Consider the following 15,066-nt stretch of genomic DNA (forward strand, 5'->3'; position numbering starts at 1 on the left):
GTTGAACCAACTTTCTTCTCTTTGTTTATTATTTGTTATTAGCGTATTAATTACTATTGATTTCATTTGTCCATTTATAACTTTTTAAACACACAGTACCTTTTAGTAAAATCTTATTTATGTTGCAGTTTCAATTGGGGCACTTCAGGCATAACTCTTTGTTGAAGTTTCATCCAAAATCTATTAGTTATTTCTATCTGTTATGTTTTTTGATTAATTTTTTCATGTGATACAGGTTTTTAATAGGTATTTCAGGATTTCCTAGAAGTTATTGCATGGACTAGGCTTGTAGTCAACTCAGAGGCAGATAGAGATCTATTTGCCTCTGCCTTCTGAGTTCAAAGATTAGAGGCGTGATTCAATGTATCCAGCTTTTTGCATCTTATTTTTAATTTTTGTAGTTAGGAATTAATCATTCATACAATTTCTATTATCTGTACTCTATACTGTTTTACATATCTTTCATTGTTGGTTAGTAGGCATCTCTCTTGCGAGGTGATATCCCATTGAAAGGGTTCAGAAATGACAGAGGTGAACCTCTATTCAGTTTGCTTCTAAAGTGACTTGGTGACTAAAAAGTGATGCCTATGTCATGCAATAAGTAAAGAGGGCACCAGAATTATATGATTTTATGTCAAACAAGTATATATTTACAGTATTGTCAAACTCATGCTTTCTGTTGTTCACTTGTATGGGATATTTTAGAATGCAGTGACCTATGATGACATGCATGTCAATTTCACTTTGGAAGAATGGGCTTTGCTGGATCCTTCCCAGAAGAATCTCTACACAGATGTGATGGAAGAGACCTACAGGAACCTCACTAGTATAGGTAAGACTGAATTACCTTTCATGTTTCAAATACAGGGACAAATGTTCATTGGTTAATGATAGTCTTTTGTGATATGATTGAGAAAGAAGAATGGGGTAAATAAATCAGGCATGGCTGTAAGGTTTGCTTCGAATGGTAACTAAATTTTTTACAATTTTTAATATATAACATACATTTTTTCTGGCACTATATTTTTAGGATACAGTTGGGAAGACCATAATATTGAAGAAGATTGTCAAAGTTCTAGAAGACATGAAAGGTGATTTTCATGTATAACCTGATAAAATGTACCTCTGAAGAATTTGTAATGTATCCTATATGTTTGAAAGAAAAGCAATAGTGTCAATAATAAAGTGCATCAATGTTTATTAAATTCTCATAAAATCATATACCTTAATTTCAGATAGGTGAACTGCACTTGCAAGTCGTTCTTTTAAGAAAGAAGTCAAGGAAGCAATGTCTTAACCTATATTACCATTTGAATCATAATACAATGAAAGCTATAGTGTAAACTTCCCAATTCATTTATTTCATATTATTCATAGTATAAAAGATTTACATGTTGAAAAGGTGATAAGTATATCTCTAAAACTCTCTATTACACTAAAAGTCTATAGAAAGGGTGGTTTAACCCATATACTGTTAAGTTTAATAAGGGGACAGATAGAAGATATGTAGCAGTCCCCATGCTGAGTATACTTGTTGAAGTTGATGTACAAGTATACAAGTAATTGGTTTTCTACTCTCATTGTTAATATATCAATAAGCTCACATTTCAGAAAAGCACCATGAGGTCTAGGACTGTGTAAATACTTCGGGTTGTCCTAGTTCACTTAGCATATATAGTATCACTCACAATATAGGAAACTTTATGATTGCAAAGAGTGGGAAAGCTCTGAGTCTTTTCAGTTCTCTTCAAATACATGATAATTCTCTTAAAGAAAAAAGATTCTGTAATGTGAACCATGTAATAAAGGCTGGTATCAGTTATCTTCAAATTACAAAAGCAAGCCTTAATGAAGAGTAAAAAAAGGTTGTAAACATGGTGATAAAACCCTAACAGATAATTCCTCTTTAAAATAGGACTAAATTGTAAAGTTAATTTATACAGATAAAAAATTCAACAATGTATTGAACGTAGTAATGCTTTCACATGTACCATTATCATCCTAGGCATGAAACAAGTCACACTAGAGAGAAAACTTCTGCATATACTCAATGTGTTAAAGCCTTTGCATGTGACAGTCATCTTCAGGGGCATGAAAAAACACACACTACATTGAAACCCTCTGAAGAAGAAAATGAGTGTGGTAAAGCCTTTTCACATCACAATCATCTTCAAATGCATAAAAGAGCATACACTGGAGAGAAATCCTATGAATGTAATCAATGTTGTAAAAGCTTTCCATGTCATGACTGTCAAAGACATAAAAGAACACGTACTGGAGAGAAGCCTTATGAATGTAATTACTGTTATAAAGCCTTTGTTTGTCACAGTAGTCTCCAAAAGCATAAAAGAGTCCATACTGGAGAGAAGCCCTATGAATGTAGTCGGTGTGGTAAAGCCTTTGCACAACACAGTCATCTCCAAAGACAAAAAAGAACACATACTGGAGAGAAGCCCTATGAATGTAGTCGGTGTGGTAAAGCCTTTGCACAACACAGTAATCTCCAAAGACATAAACGGACACATACTGGAGAGAAGCCCTATGAACGTAATCAATGTTGTAAAAGCTTTCCATGTCATGACTGTCAAAGGCATAAAAGAACACGTACTGGAGAGAAGTCTTATGAATGTAATAACTGTGGTAAAACCTTTGTATTTCATAGTGGTCTCCAAAGACATAAAAGAAGCCATACTGGAGAGAAACTTTTTGAATGTAGTCAGTGTGGTAAAACCTTTAGATATCAGAGTTATCTTCAAATACATAAAAGAACACATACTGGAGAAAAACCCTATGAATGTAATCAGTGTGGTAAAGCCTTTGCTTCTTCCAGTAATTTCCAAAAACATAAAAGAGCCCATCCTCGAGAGAAACCCTATTAATGTAATCAGTGTGGTAAAGCCTTTGCACAACACAGTTATCTAAAAATTCATGGAAGAACCCATACTGGAGAGAATCTCAATGAGTGTAATCAGTGTGGTAGAGCCTTTGCACAATACAGTCATCTACAAATTCTTGAAAGTACCCACACTGGAGAAAAACTAAGCCTTTTTATGTCATAGGAGTCTCGAAAGGCATAAAAGAACCCATACTGGAAAGTATCCCTATGAATGTAATCAATGTGGTAAAACCTTTGTATGTCACAGTCATCTCTGGAAACATAAAAAACAAACACTAGAGAGAAACATTATGACTGTTATTAGTGTGGTTAATGCTTTGTTTATCAGAGTCATCTTCAAAGACATGAACTAACACATGCTGGAGAGAAACCCTATGAATGTAATGAGTGTGGTAAAGCCTTTGTTTGTCACAGTCATCTACATATTCATGAAATAAGCCATTCCCAGAGAGAAACCCTATGAATGTAATCAGTGTGGTAAGGCCTTTTCACTTCATAGACTCTTCAAATGAATGAAAGATCACACACTGGTGATAAACTCTATGAATGTAATCATAAGTGTGGTAAAGCTTTTGAATGTATGAATAATCAAAATTATGAGATAAACCGTATTGCAGAGAAACCCTCTAAATGTATTCAGTGTGATGAAGTTTTGTACTTTATATAGGAGTAAATCTTCTTGTTTGCAACAATCTGTTAAAATCTTTGCATATTACATTAGACATTGACTTCCTGAAAAAGATACTGAGGACTTCTTATTAGAAAGTATTTGGTAAGATCTTTAACCAAAACACTTATAATCAGCTACACAGTGATTTGGGATTCCCCTCTGTTTGCTGTGAATGTATTTTGTTACCATTGTTTAATAAACCAGATGCTTTGTGTCTATAACCTTGCAGAATTGAGCAAGGCAGGTATTCAAAGCAGAGACAGAGGAGAGAAGAAAGTGGAGTCAGATTCCATGTTGTGCTGAAGGAAAAAAAATGCCCTGGAACCTTACTAGAAAATCACAGGTCTTGTGGTAAAATACAAAATTATAGGAACAGGTTAATTTCTGATGTCAGACATAGTTATTAAGATTTCTGAGCTAGCTGGGCCCTAATGGCGTACAGCTTTAATCCCTGCACTTGGGTGGCACAGGAAGGTGGATGTCTGTGATTTCAAGGCCAGCCTGGTCTAGAAGAGCTAGTTCCAGGACTGGCGCCAAAACCAAAGAGAAACCCTTTCTCAAATCCAACCCCCAAAAAAGAATTCTGAACTAAAAGGCCAAGCAGTGTTTTAATTAATATAGTTTCTGATTGATCATTTCAGGTCTGGGCAGCCAGGAATGAACAAGAATCCTCTGCCTTTAAATTTGGCAGTGTTAACAATCTTTTCAAGAACTATGTTCATTTTATGTGGTTGTAGTTACAAACTCATGGTTAAAATGAATTTGTGAGTTTACAAAGCCCTCTGTATAGGGTAAATGGGCCAGCCAAATAAACATATCCTGTCTCTGAAACTAGCGCCAGTGAAATACATAATTTTGACTCTGAAACTGGGGCCACAGAAATATATCCTGACTCCAAAACCAAGACAGAGGAACACACTTTGTTCCTGAATCCAGAGACAATGAAAGAAACACCTGGCCCTGAAACCAGACTCAAAAGGTTATAAGGGGCTAGTGAAAGAACACACTTTGACTCTGAAACAAGAGCCAAGAAACACATGCTATGCTAGACCAACTGAGCACAACACCTGCTAATCCCTAAGCTCGAGATCTACCAACCCCAGAGCAGGAAATCCATCCATTCTCTGGTTTGTTCTATTTCAGAGATTAATATCTAACCAATTCCCACCCTGAGAATCTTCTCACTGAGAAAACTCTGCCCCTAAGAAATCCTATATAAGTTCTGTACCTTCTCAGGTGGCATCTGTGCATTTCTATCCTAGCAGAGGCAGCCCCTCTCCTGGATTCTTCCCTTCCAAATAAATTTCTTAAATGAGTTTAAGGTAAAGATCTTTCACTGGAGTGATAAGAAACTTTGTAGTGGATTGGAACAGAGAAGCGTTGATCACTTTTGCTGGTAAACTCTCTTAAAGGAGCAGAGCATAAGTAGCAACTCTTCACCAGAGACTGCAACATTTCAGCAGCAGTTTCCTATTACCTCCACTGAAGCAGGGAAGTAATAATTTGGGCTGAAGCTGAGAAAACAATTGACATCTCTATTAGGAAACTCCCTCGTGTGGTGGAACACAGAAGTATTGGAAACCTCTGCTAGGAAAGTCCCTTAGGGAAGTGGAGCAGAACAGCAATGAACACGTCAGCTTTGAAGCTCTCTTAGCAGAATGAAACAGGGCCCATCTGTGATGGCTTTCATGGAGAGGAGCAGAATTGCTGCATCCTGCAGGATGAACCTCTCCCACTGGACCACAGCCTCAGGTGTGGCTGGGCTTTTCAATAGTCAGTATATATCAGGGACCATCTTTAACAAGTATACCACTTACTAGGGTAGGGGCATGGGGAATAGAAAAATAAGTAAAGAGAATGAAGACACATATGAAAATAATAAAACAGAAGCATAGGATAGTACCGGGAGTGAGTTCCAGTAAATATTGAAAGTCTGCCTGCAGTTAATTTTCCATATACTTTTATACCCTGATACAACAGGAGGAAGAAGACAAAAGATGCTTTAACGTGATGCATAGGACAACTAAAACAGTTACTTGCTTCAATTCTTTGAGCCATCAAGTCTGTGATTGTTGAGAAAAACATTCTGTTGTTCAGGCAGGGAATTCACCCTAGACCAAGTATCCTAAAGGCAGTCATTCCCTAGGTGAAACCTCTTAATTCAAAAGAAGAAGTATGTTTGAATTCTCTCACTTTCCCAAGGGCGAGTACATTCACCTGTATGGGCCCTTTTAAAGTCCAAAACACAAAGCAACAACACCTTAGGTGAGGGTGTGTAACCACACCTGTTAACAACTTGGAGAAACCTCAAACTCTGACCTTCAGATGAAGTGGAAATAGACTCCTGGTTTTGGACCTCCACAAGGACAACTTTTCTCCTCATAGCTGTAGGGATCCAGTACACTTTCCCTTCACAGCTGTGGTATGGCCTGACTTCTAACAGTCAGGGAACCTTTTTCTTCAGAGCCCTAGGTATCAGCATACCTTCCCTCTACAGCTTCATTAATAGCCAAACTTCTCAACTGTCAGTTAGGGTTAGGGGTTAGGGTTAGGAGGATTAGAGGTAGGGTTAGGCAATTGAAAGGTTTGAAAGTTTTTCTATGTATGTATAGTAGTCTGGACTGGCATCTGGTCTCTCAGAGTGTTAAGCACATCTGTTCAGGGCCTTTTGAATTTTAGAGTCTTTTTTGAGAAGTCAGATATAATTCTGGTATGTCTGCTTCATATGTTACTCCGTCTTTTTTTTAACATCTTTTAATATTCTTTATTTATTGTGGTTGTTCTGTATTATTATTAGTGTCTAGGATACTTTCTTTTCTGGCACAATTTATTTGGTGTTCCATGTTTCTTGTTCCTTTATAAGCATCTCATTTAAGTTATGGACCTTTTATTTGGTAATTTTGTTAAAAATAATTTCTCAGCCTTTGAGCTGAGATTCTTATCCTTCTTCTATTCCTATTATTCATAGGTTTTATCTTTTCATGGAATCTTATTTCCTGAATTTTTTTTCAGGAAACGTTGAGATTTAATATTTTCTTTAACTTAAATATCCATTTCTTCTTTTGTGTCTTCAACACTTGAGAGTGAGATTCTCTCTTTTATCTCTTGTTTTCTGTTGGTGGAGCTTGAATCTGTATTTCTTACCTGAATTTCTAAATTTTTATTTCTAGTATATCCTTAAATTGGGGCTTCTTTATTGATCCCATTTCCCTTTTCAAGTCCTTAACAGTTTTCTACATTTCCTTTCCACTATCTCTTCACATTTTACTGGATTTCTTTAAGGAATATATTAGTTTCCTCTTTAACGACCTCTATCTTCATATGGGTGGTTTTCTGTCTTTGTCTTGTGCTTGAAGTGTATTGGAATATTCAGGGCCTGCTGCTTTAGAGGATAGATGGACTTTTGTGGAATCATATTGCCTTGAGTGTTACTGTGTATTTACACTGGCATCAAAGAATCAGCGATTAAGATGATTAGCCTTATAGATGCTGATTTATGGGTTTGACATTGTTCGCTGGGTGTTTCTTACCCTTGTTTTTGTTTTCTTTATGGATTTCTGGAATGTATAATGCCTGTATGTTGCCTGTTAGGAAATTTTCATTGGAACTGATAGCAATAGTCACTAGATATTAGGTAAAATCGTTTTCTGCATATTTGTAGCTTACTCTTCGTAATAGAGGGAGACTAGGGTCTGAAGGCATCCACAGGAGGAAGAAGAGCAGAGTCAACAATTGCTTATTTCACCTCCTGTGAATGGGGGGAGGCAGTGAAAAGAAATCAGCCCAGAAGATCTGCTTTAGCAGTGGGTATGGGACTTGAGGGTTAGATATAAGGAACAAAGGAAAGGGAAAATTTACAGACAGCCTTCTTGCTTTCTTGGCAAACATGACCTGTGGCTTATTAAGGGATGCTTACTAGTTGTAGGCTCCTATAAAGCAACAAATGGAGAGAGGCAGTTTAGGGGGGGAAGGTCTATAGGACCTACAGGTGTCAGCAGACAGAAAAGGAAGACACATTATCTGCTGCATAGATAGGGAAGACACTGGGAAACTGGGTTTGGAGGATAGGAAGGAGTCTGAAGGTCTTCAGTTAGCTTATCTGCTTCCCTTGCCTGTTCAGATAGTACTTTTGCAGGGAATGTCTGCTGGTGTTGGGGGGTGGGATGATGGTAAGTGTTGGAGGAGAAGATCATTGTGATCCACTGGAGATGGGGTCAGAGAGGAAAGAGAGACAGCAGCAGGTTCCCTGCTACAGAGCTGGAATAAGAGTTTGGGGGTTGTATCTGGAGAACAGAAGGAGAGGTGTGGACACAATATCTGCCCACTTGTTGCCCTGGCAGGAGCAGTTTTTGGATTAGTAAAGAGTGTCTGCTGGTGTTTGGATCCGGGATAAACAACAAGTTAGGGCAGAGAGGTTAGAAAGGGAAGATATGTGGGATCCACAGGAGATAGGAGCAGGGAGTACAGGAAAGGTAGCCACAGGTGGTATTCTGTAGAACTTGGATGGGACTGGGGGACTGGACCTGGGGAAACAGAGGGAGAAGAGAATAAAAATCTGTATCCTACGTGGTTTGTTGTCAAACATGGTCTGTGCTTGTACTTTTTATGTGAACTTGGGAACAGTGTGGACTTTCTGGATGCTTGTGACACATGGAAGTCAGAAGAAGGCATCAGATCCTTTGGAATTGAAGGTAGACCTGTGTATGGTCTTCCATTGGTTGCTGGCCCTGCTTGGCTGACTATGCCCAGATATTTTCCTTTCTTTCTCCCCCTTCTCTCCTAGGTATTCTCTCTACCCAGGAGGTCCACTTCTCCCTCTCCTGTCTAGCTATTGGCTATTTAGCCTTTTATTAGACAAATCAGGTGCCTTAAACATCTTTTCATAATTAAACAAATGCAGCATAAACAAGGATAAAACATCTTTGCATAGGTAAAGTAATATTTCACAACATAAACAAATGTAACACTTCTTTGCAAAGTTAAAGTAATATTCCACATCAGAATAATGATGTAGGATTTCCCACTGTATGTAGTGATTATCTTTGGTTAATTAAAAAACTGATGCATAGAGCAGAATAGAGGTAGGTGGGAAATCTAAAGTGGATGCTGGGAGAAATAAGGTGGAGTCGTGAGATGTTTGTAGCCACCTGAGGGAAAGATGAGAGCTGTCACCTGGGACCTTGCTGGTTGGCCACTAGCTTCATGGTAAAAATATAAACTAATAAAAATGGGTTAAATTAAGATGTAAGACCTAGCCAATAAGAAGTCGAGATAAAAGGCCAAGTATCGATTTAATTAATACAGTTTCTGTGTGGTTATTTTGGGGCTGAGCAGCATGTAACAAACAAGTGGCCTCCTACAACTATTTGGCACAACTTGTAACTAGCTCCCACTAAACAATCTCAAATATCCATAACCCACTTAGTGACAAAAAACTGCCCATCCAACCTCTTGGGAATGTGGGCATCATATCTTAAAATTATTTCCTTTTGTTTGGGAGTGGCGGTATCTTTAGGAACCCTGAAATATTGGGATATTGTCAAGTTCTGAGAGAAATAATTGTATCATTTGTTGTTCTGTCTCTGTATAATGGAAAGTGCAGAGCTTATCCAAAGTCCTGGTTAGAGAAGTTTCTGAGACTGGAATATCTCAGCTCAACACCTTGAAATTGTGATGAGCAGTTTACTGCCCAAAGCCAATCATTGGGTAGTATTTGTCAGCTTAGTGATATTGCCACAATCCAGGTGGAATTGTCATTGTGGGGCCCCACTTTGAGAACTTCAAAGGTCACTGATAGGCATGGTCATGGGTCACCGCAGAAAATTAAGCATTTTAAATGTGATATGGGGTAGATCTAAGAGGCTAAAGGACCATAATTTGTTACGTACATCCAGAGTACAAAATCTTAATTCCTAGCTACCTGATAGAAACTCAATCCTGAAATCATACAAAGTAAGCTAGAAGAAACCTTTTAACTAAATTACTTAGTAGTCTATATGACCATTAATATTATGACAAAAATCTTTATCCTTCATCCAACAAAAAGGGCTCATATCCTTTTCTACCCCACCTTCTGTTTCTCTCTGTTTCTCTCTCTCTCTCTCTCTCTCTCTCTCTCTCTCTCTCTCTCTCTTTCTTGTTTTTACAGACAGGGTTTCTCTGTAGTTTTGGAGCCTGTCCTGGAACTAGCTTTTGTAGACCAGGCTGGCCTTGAACTTAGAGTGATCTGTCTACCCCTGCCTTGAGTGCTCGGATTAAAGGAGTGCACCACCACCACCAGGACCTACATTGTATTGTAGGCAATGAGTTAGGGATGATGACTTTAAACTGAATACAGAGGGAAGCCTGGTATGGCAATCTACAGAACGAGACCCCAGTTTATTAGTCTGAGTATATAAAGAGAGGACTGGACAACTCCAGAGATATGGAGTACATAGTCTTGTCAAAACTTAATGACTGGGAGCCAGGAATAGGGACATCCATCTTTGACCTCTGCACTCTGGAAGCAGAGGCAAGCAGGTATCTGTGAGTTCGAGGTCAGCTTAGTCTACATAGTAGTTCCAGGAAAGTCATAGAAAAACCTTGCCTCCAAAACCAAAACAAAACAAAAGCTGAATTATTGGGGGCTAGTGGGTGACAATTTGCTACATAAATCTGACAACCTGGGTTTGTTCCTGGAACCCACAAACATGAAGAAGAAGAGAACTAATTATACAATGTCGACCTCTGACATGCACACACATATTTGGACAATAGTAAGGTCTGGGCATAATGGCAGACACCTTTAATCCCAGTATTCAAGAGGCAAAAGTAAGCCAATCTCTATGAGTTTGAGAGTACGTAGGCCTACATAGTGAGTTTTAGGCCAGCTAAGGCTTCATAGTGAGACCCTATCAAAAAAGAAAGAGAGGTAGAAAGGCACAAAGTTAGAATAAATCAAAATTTTTAAAGTTCAATGAACAAGTAAACGAGAGGTTAAGGTACCAAGGCCAGTAGTCAGGTTACTTGCATGTGTTTAGTGGGATACTGTAGACTGAGGGAAAAATAGGATTGTTTTTAAGAACTAAATTTGAAATGATAGCTGTTTTGAGATCTGGTCCTAGCACCTAATGGCAGCTCACAGTCATCCATAACTTTTCATTTCAGGGTATCCAATGCCCTTTCTCACCTCTGCAGGCAGACATACATGTGGTATACAGATATACACACAGGTAAAACACTCATACACTTAAAACAAGTCTAAAAGTAAAGCAAAATAAAATAAATTCAAGGGTATTTGAGCAACACAGTTAAGACTCTGCCCCATAAACAGTCAGTTTCCTAGACATGCTATATATTCAAATACATTAACCCAACAGCTAGATGAGGTCTACAAACCCCTCAAGAAAGAGGACCTGTTCATCATATACCAGGTAATCAGACAAGAGAGGGCTCTGTGAGCACATAAAGAAAGAGATAGGACATGGGACAGAACACTGCTGATCACTGATCTTTAAGGAATGGAAACATGGGTGACAAAGGAAAAGGGAGAGGAGAGGAGAGAACAGTAGAGGAGATGAGAGGAAAGGAGAGGAGAGAGGAAGGCAGAAGTGGCAGTGAAACAGCTGTGACTGAGAGAAGCAGTGGTTACCTCCTTATGTGCTCTGTGACCACAGGTGACATGACAGGAGATGAGTTTACTGTACTATGGGCAGTCTCAACACTGCTGACCTTGATGAGAACAGTATCTGTTGCACAGCAGGGAACACAATCTGCTCAAGTATGCTAAAGGTAGGTGGAGGTAAGTGATGGAGAATTTTGACTCTATAAGGAGTGGATCTATGGAAAGAAAGAGAGTGGTGTTCATGGAGACAGCATTATGCTAACTGAAATGACAGAGAGATTAACCTGGCCTCTGAGAAAGGATAACATGAAGATCTGTATAGCCTGGCATATAATTGATTCCACATGTGTAATCAAGAAACAGAATGCAGTACATAAATTGAGATAAGGAAATAAATCACATAATCACCTTAATATGTTCAGAAAGCCTTCACAAAGTTAAACATCCCTTGATAAAAAGCACTCAAGAACCTAGGAGTTTAAGGAATGTGTGTCCACAAGAAAAAGGTTCAATGCAGCTGATACATTACCAACATTATACTACAGGGAAACTGAGTGCCTTTCCCTGAAAATCTCTATGAAGACAGGGGTACCCAGTCTCTTCACTCATACTCGGTATAGTGCTTGAAGCCTGAGCTACAACAGTAAGACTACGGAAAGAAACAAAAGGAAATAAATGTAAGACAGGAACAGCTACACTCACCCTATTCCTAAGTGACTCCCAAGAACCTCTTAGATCTGATAAGCACTTTCAGTAAAGAACCAAGATAAAAATCAATAAGCAAAACCCAGTAACATACAGGAGCGGAAATTACATTCACAATAGTGTCAAAAAATAAATGAAAAATCGAAAAAAAAAAAAAACTAAGACTATGTCTAACCAAAGACATGAAAAACCTTCAATGAATACATCAGGAAAAAAAACTGAATTAGATAGTAGAAAAAAGAAGAGTCTCCATGCTCATGGATGAGTCGAATTAATTTAGGAAAAATGGCTGTATTGCAGGAAGCTATCTACATGTTCCATTCAATACAGTCCATCAAAATCTGAATAGTATTCTTCCTAGAACAGCAAAACAGGTCCTGAGGTTCATACAGAAGCCAGAGAGATCTTAAATAACAAAAACTATTCTAATCACATAGGCATCACATTACTTGATCTCCAAACTATGCAATGGAATCATAGAAACAAAGAGAACATTGCACTCACACAAAGACAGAAATGCAGAGCCAATAAATACAACAGAAGATCTAGTAATGAGCTGACACAGCCACCACTGCCTTGTTTCTAGCAAAGGTATCAAAACATACATTAGGTAGGGAATGGTAGTGCACACTTTTAATCTTAGCAATCAGGAGCAGAGTCAGGTGGCTTATCTGTGAGTCCAAGGTTAGCCTGTGTTGCAGGGTCCCAAAAAAAAGAGGGCTCAGTACCAAGGACACAAGCACCAGAAACAGGTTGAAACAAGTTTGGTTTATTTTAGGAAGGGGTAAGCCTTGTATATTCCACACTTTGCCCAGGACAGAGAATTTGTTGAAGTGATTTGGCTCCTGTCCATAGGCCCACATCATCTCCTGTCAGACTTAGCTGCTGTGGTCAAGACCCTCTGGCAGACCCAGGCTGACTTTCAGAAGATAGCTACCACAAATGCTCTTTACTATTGGTCTAGACCAGCTGACTCTCAGGCTTATCAGGCTTATTCATTCCACAATCCTGGTCTACACAGGAAGTTCTAGGAAAGAGTTGTACTCCATAGAGATCCTGTCTCAAAACCGTAAAAATAACAACAAGCATACATTAGGAGAGAAACCTCTCCCACAAATGGTGCTCTGGAGAGTCACACAGACAAGAAGGAAACTAGATCCATATCTCTTACATTGCACTAGAACAAATTCAAAGTGAAGCCCAGACTTTGTAAGACCTGAAGCTATGAAACTGTCAGAAAATACAAGCAAAATTCAAAATACAGCCATCTGCGGCTGGTGATTCTCATTTGACAGAGCACTTGTATGGCACCGTTAATAAAAACCCAGAGATAGATATTGGCATTAAAGCTCAAGATCAGAAAAGCAAAACAGTTAACCACCGGCTTTTACCTCTACTTTAGACCAAAATGGGAGATCCTGTCTTCACGAATCCTCAGACTGAGCTTGAGGCCTGTCTCCTCCCACCTTTAATTACTCTCTAGTCCTGGGATTAAAGGCATGTACCACCACCACCTGGCCTCTATGGCAAACTAATATGACTACTGGGATTAAAGGCATGTGCCACCACAGCCTGGCCTTTAAAACTCCAACAGAGATGTGTACATGGTTGATTCTGTCACCACTCTTTTCAATTGTGTGTTCCTTCCCATCATCTCCTCAGCCTTCACTTTCGGCATTAGCAATGGAGCCCAGACCCTTTAACAATCTAGGCAAATGCTTTAACACTGAGCTATATTCCACCTAAGGTATCTTAATGGTTTTCACAAGGGACATGTTGGAAAAATAGATGGGCTGAAAATGACGCTTAGGGCGTAGAGTCCTTACCACCTTGAAGCCCTAAATCTATTCCCAGCATCAAATATGTGTGTTTACTTACATACATCTCTGTGTCTTTCTCTCCCCCCTCTCACCCCCCCACATAGACAAACACACACACTTGCTGTAGACTTTTCTCTGTCCCACCTGGTCTTACTAAATCAATTTTCTTTCCTGTTCACCAGTCCCTGCAGCTTCTTATAAAATAATCACTCAGAGACTTAATATTAAGTATAATTGTTTTGGCTATGGTTCAAGCTTCTTACTGACTAAGTCTGCATATAAATTAACCAATTTCAAATAATCTGTGTATCGTGGCTTTGTGGCATTACCTGTTCTCTAGTACATCTTAGTGTGCCAGCAGCTTCTGGCATCTTCCGGACTACCCCTTCTTTCCTACCTATCTACATTCTGCCCTGCCATAGGCCAAAGAAGCTTCTTTATTAACAAATATAAAAAAACATATTCACAGCATACAGAGGGGCTATTCCATAGCAACATGCAAACACCACAGTTGAGTTCATGTACACACACACATACACACACACACACACACACACAAAGACACCACATATGAGTTCACCTACATAAACACACACACACACACAAAGACAGATACCACAGATTAGTTTACCTACACAAACACACACACACACACACACACACACACACACGAATAAGGTATTCCTTACACCTACCCTTGCTAAAAAAAAATAGCCACTTTGCCCCCTTTCTTTAAAGTTTTTTGTATTTATGTTTCTGTCTTTTGTATCTGTGAGAATTGTGGCATTGGGACAGTTATCTTTTAGATCAAACATCAAGAGTGACAGGTCACATAGGCTCTAAAGCAGCATTCTTTCACTGTGTCATTTACCTAATTTTCAGTTAAAACTTTGTTGTTGTAAATTTAAAAAGTGTCTCAAAAGGAGAACTTACATGATGAACATGCCAGAGGCATTTCTTTACATTATTTTATAATTTGTATGTTTCTACATGACTTTGAAGTGAGAATGTCCCGCTTTTACATTGTCATTATGTTCAGAAATGGATTTGTTAACTGAGCCTGCTTAGGAATAGACAGAACTCTACATAAATGTGTAGAGATCCCCTCAGTAAAATACACATGCTTCCTTTGTTTTGGAAAAGCATTGTCTTGGAAATAATTCCCATGCTTTCCCTACCTCCTGCACATAACAATTTTTCTCATTTCTTCTGTCTTGACAGTTGCGATGGCTAATCGTGGAATTCAAATTGACTACATCTGGAATTAACTATATCTGGTAAACCCAATGGGTATACCAATGAAGGATTTTTCTAAAGGCTTTGAAATTAAAGACCTGTCTTTACTCTGCATCATTTGAAAGAGTGGGCATGG

General features: G+C 38.7%; 1 long non-coding RNA gene across 1 annotated transcript; it reads left to right on the plus strand.

Annotated features, from left to right (window-relative positions):
* Window positions 1-546: 546 nt before the first annotated feature.
* LOC148123330 (uncharacterized) lies at window positions 547-1,205 on the plus strand. The gene is made up of 2 exons (XR_015737733.1): window positions 547-832; window positions 1,031-1,205. It is a non-coding gene; the product is annotated as an uncharacterized LOC148123330 (long non-coding RNA).
* The last annotated feature ends 13,861 nt before the right edge of the window (window positions 1,206-15,066 follow it).

The sequence above is a fragment of the Myodes glareolus genome, chromosome 1 (genome assembly GCF_982192425.1).
Source record: "Myodes glareolus chromosome 1, mMyoGla1.1, whole genome shotgun sequence".
NCBI lineage: Eukaryota > Metazoa > Chordata > Mammalia > Rodentia > Cricetidae > Myodes > Myodes glareolus.